Raw genomic sequence first — 5,191 nt, 5'->3', positions numbered from 1 at the left:
AGACTCTGCTAGTCGCCTTGATGGACTCGGCGAGTCTGCGCTGTTTAATGAAACCCTAATTTCTCAAGTTTGAGGCCTATTTAAAGGGCCTTATGGCCATCATTTGCGCTCGTCAGTCCCCAGAGTAAGATCCTAGAGCATTTGAGTTATTCAAGTGAGGGAAGGAGCCATTGTTGATCTTGGAGTTATTGTCTAGCAAAGGAAGAGGAGATCTAGCCAAGAGGAAGCAAGAGAGGGGTGGATTCTTGGAGAGCTGAGGTCCACGACATCACAACTGACGTACCATTTTGAATTCTTCTTTGTTATTGTGATGTTCATATAGATTTAGGGCTTTTTGTAACAACCCGAAGTTTTCTATCGTCGAAAACTTGTTCTACCCATGAAATTTCGCCATTAGTCAATTCGTTTCGTTCTTGTTTTGGGTTAACTAATTAAATTTATATGTTTATTATAATTGAATGAGTGTCCAAACCTCTTGGAACTCATGAAATTAACCCAAAAGTGTTTACTTCAAAAAGTTAGAAACATTCCCGCCGGGTGACGGTAACTTAATCGAGTGCGACCAAAAGCCCCGTTTAATGCTGGTATCGGGTAGAATTCCACCGCGTCGAAGTTTTAGGACCTATATAAACGTTTTTTCACATCCATTTGAAGCTTTTTCCTTCTCTCTCTACTCTCTCTCTAACCTCTCTCCTAAAATCCAAGATTTAGGTTCCAAAACTCAATTTTAAGGTCTCAAATCCTTAAGGTAACTTCCTAACCTCATTGTATAGCTTATTTGACTTCCAAATTCGAGACTTAATCATGAAATAGGACACAAAGTATGAGTTTATGGCCCAGGAAGGTGCCTAGGCCGTAAACACCAAAAATGAAGGGTTTTGAGCCCTTAAACCCCTCCTTGACAATTTTGGGACCTAGATATGGCTAAATGACTTCAAGATATGGACTTTAAACAATTAAAACATGGATTTTGTGAGGTTTGAAGGAGTTTACGGCCAAGGCATGTGCTTGGGCCGTAAACTCATATAACTAGGGTTTTCTTGACCTTAAACCCTTCCAAACCACAAACAAGGCTTATATACGAATTATAGAATATTGGTATTAGCATTTGGACACTTGAAACATAAATTTTTGGGGGTTTGTGTGAGTTTACGGCCAAGGCTTATGCTTGGGCCGTAAACTCCTTATAAATGGGTAGAAATTCAATTCTAAAGTGTTAGAAAGCCATCCAGCACCACCAAAAGCCTTGGAATAAATCAAAGGACCAACCAAAAATAGTTTTAGGGCTTTAAAAACATCAAAACCCCACATTTGAGAGTTTACGACCATAGAACATGTCTCATGGCCGTAAACTCATAAAAGGGTGTCAAATGGTGCCCCAAACTCATTTCTAGGCTTGTGGGAATTTTTAGAATCACATGTGATTAATTTTAACACCTTAAAAACACTAAATCAAGGAGATATGAGAGTTTACGGCCAAAGATCCCATGCCTAGGCTGTAAACTCCCTTAAGTGTTGAAAATGGTGTTTTTAATTCAATCCAAGCCTTAAGTAAAATTATTCCAAGCATTTCCAAGTGTCCATATCCATTTATGACCCAAATTTTAACCATAAACCACCCACCATGAGTTTACGGCCGTAAACTCACGGGGAATGGGTGTTTTTCACCAAAAACTCTTATATAAGTTTATTCATGGGGAGTAAACTCAAGTCCCAAGTCCCTCGCCTCAATTCCCGTCTTTAAACGCCACCCGGGTCCCTCCAAACACTTGTATCGGGGTGTTATCGCGACTAGAAACAATTGTCCTTATCAAGTAACCAACCTAAGTCCTAATTAGATACAAATGTGTATCTTTACATTATAATTAGGAACCTTGTGTGTTTGCAAGCTCCGGACCAACACTTAGCATCCGAATTCGCCACATTTCTCGTCCAGTGAGTTCATACCCCTACTCTTTTTCAACTGTTTTCAGGGGGGAATACAAGCAAATGTACACGGAAATCTTGTACTCAAACTTATTGTTTTCAGTTTAATCATTTTCATTCTGTATGTTCCAATATCAATAACTGTGCTTATCAAATGGTTCGAATTACGAATTTAGCTTTCAAACTAATCATAGATTTCTCGATAAAATGTTATAATCTAAACTATGTTTCATAATCTAAGAATAACTTATACTAATTTCCAATTATAACTAATTACGAATACGAATACGAATACGAAGCTATAACTAGGAATAGAACGAATACGAAACTATATGTAACAGCCCGGAATTTCAAGTATTGTTAAAATTATATTTTAGGGGGTGTTTTAAGGGGGGACTCGGCGAGTTGGAGCCAGACTCGCCGAGTAGGATCGCAGACCTGGTCGCGTGTTCGCGACTGGACTCGACGAGTCAGATAGGGACTCGGCGAGTCTGCGCTGTTTAGCGAAAACCCTAGCCGTTTAGGTTTGGGACGTATAAAGGGGACTTATAGGCTATCATTGTTCGTTTTAGCCTTATGAGAAGAACTCTAAATCGATTGTGTGCATCTAGATCAAGATTAAAGGCCATTGGTGATTTTGAAGGAGTTGTTGTGCAAAGAAGAGAAGGGCTTGGCTAAAGGAACAGCAAGGGGGTCACATTCTGAGGATTGGGGACACAGAGAACACATTATCCAAGTAAGAATTCGTGTATACTCTGCTATGGTGATGTATTTAGAGGATTAGGGTTTATGGAACCCTTTTATGGATAGATTGAATGTTACCCTTGTTCCCCAAACGATTGTAACCCTGTATTAGGACCCTTGGAGGTCCAGAATACCCCCATGTTTGTGCATCTCGGGAATTGGTGAAGGTTTTGGATTGAAATCCTTATGCCTTAGGTCAACATGTGAATTATAAGTCTTGGGGTGTAGCATGAGCACCGAAATGAGGACCATACATAATGGATCAGTCTAGGAAGGCCAGACCTATGAATGGTCGGAGCAGTTCCGACCTTAGGGAGCAGTTTGAGCGGCTGCATGGCATGGACTCGCCGAGTCAGATGAGCAGACTCGGCGAGTAGCTTGAAGAATAACTGGGACTCGTCGAGTTGTTCCTCAGACTCGGCGAGTGGAGTTGGGGTGGCCCCGCGATTCTTCCAGGAGTAACTCGTTGGGTCAAGGAGGATACTCGACGAGTAGAAGGGAAACCTTAGAGGATTGGAGGACGACTAGACTCGCCGAGTCGCCAGAGTACTCGCTGAGTCCGGTCGAGTTGACCGTGGACCGTTGACCAGAGTTGAACCATGTGTAATTTCTTAGGGTCAGTTAACGTGGAAGATAAAAGTATTGATAAGAGATATATGATGTTATAGGGAGCTTGTAGCTCGGCGGATCAAGTACGAGGGATTTCAGGAGTTGCTAACTTTCAGTATCCGCGAGGTGAGTCTTCTCACTATACTGTACCCGGAAGGGTTGGACTGTGTGACCGGAAGGTCGGATATGATATGTGTTATAAGTTCTATATGTGGTAAGATAATTACTATGCGTGCTATGTTTGTTTATATGGGCCGGAAGGCAATATGTATGGGCCGGAAGGCAATATGCTACATGACCGGAAGGTCGGATATGATATGTGATATATGTGCTATATGTGGTAAGATAACTGTTATATGTGTTGTGTATGTTTTATGGGCCGGAAGGCAATGTGTTATGGGCCGGAAGGCAATATGTTATGGGCCGGAAGGCGAATATGTTACGGACCGGAAGGCGGGTTGTGTTGTGGACCGGGAGGTCAGGGCCTGGAAAGGCGTATATGCGTAAGTTGTATATTGGGGAACTCACTAAGATTCGTGCTTACAGTGTTTTGTGTTATGTTGTTTTGAGGTTCTTTCAGTAACACGAGATGGCACCGGCTCGATTGTACACACCAGAGAAAGAGTCAAGTTTTGGAGGATCCTGGTTTTCTATTCAAGTGAAAATGAAACTATGTTTTGTAATTCAATTATGAACGAGATTTTTAACAAGTATTTTAATATTAAAATGATCATTTTAAATGAAAATTTTGCCTTGAAATTACGGTGTTACACTATAATTAGAAACAGAACGAATAATGAAACTACAACTAGAAACAGAACGAATAACACATCTATAACTAGGAACAGAATGGATAACGAAACTATAATTAGGAACAGAACGAATACGAATATGACTGCGAATACGAATACGACTACGAATACGAATACGACTGCGAATACAAATATGACTGCGAATAGTATTAGGAGTAGGATTAGGGATAGGAATGCGACTACGAATACGAATACGAATACGACTGCGAATACGAATACGAATACAAATAGTAATAGGAGTAGGAATAGGGAAACAAATACAGTAACAAATACGAATACGAACACAAATAAGTATGAGAATATGTTTAAAAATAAGAACACGAATATGAAGATATGTATCTAAGTATATTCCGAGATAACACCATTAGGTTATTAGAATACCTAGTTAATACAATAGATACGAAAGGAAATAAATCAGTATATCAAAATTCAATAACTAACAATTACTTTTAGGAAAGTACGGGACTTTTATGGGGAAAACAAAACATTACTTAATCACGTTTACATCTTTTACATCTTTAACATCATTCACATTAGAAACCAACATGCAGGAAAGCATGGGGCTTTCCTGGTAACACTTATATATCTAGAAAGAGTAACAAACTGAATTACATTAAATCTTTCACAATTAGTAATATACAATTAGGAAAGTATGGGACTTTCCTGGGATTATAGTTAAACAATCAGTACCGCGTAACCTAACAATTAACCAACCTTCTACTTTAAGAAAATATGGGATTTTCTTGGATAACAACTTTTCGGTAAACCAAAGGAAACTCGTGCATTTTCAAAAAGAAAATATCTTATGAACTCACCAGCTTTATGCTAATTTTCAAACTGCTTGTATTCTCAGGTAAACATTAGACAGGTACCTAGCGAATCTTTTGGAGAAGATGGAGCGCACAGAAGAATCATCTTTAATTTTGTTCATATATACTATGTATTACGAATGTATAACTTTACTTTTGAACAAATGTAAACTTTGATATGTAATGTAATGGTTGTTTACTTTGCTTACTATGTACATTGGATTTGATACTCAACTTGGAACCCCAGGAACGTTTCCGCATTTGGTTTTTGGGGTGTGACACTTTTGAACC

Source organism: Lactuca saligna, chromosome 6 (genome assembly GCF_052625555.1).
Source record: "Lactuca saligna cultivar CGN05327 chromosome 6, ASM5262555v1, whole genome shotgun sequence".
NCBI classification, from domain to species: Eukaryota; Viridiplantae; Streptophyta; class Magnoliopsida; order Asterales; family Asteraceae; genus Lactuca; species Lactuca saligna.
Note: the sequence above shows the minus strand (reverse complement) of the source record.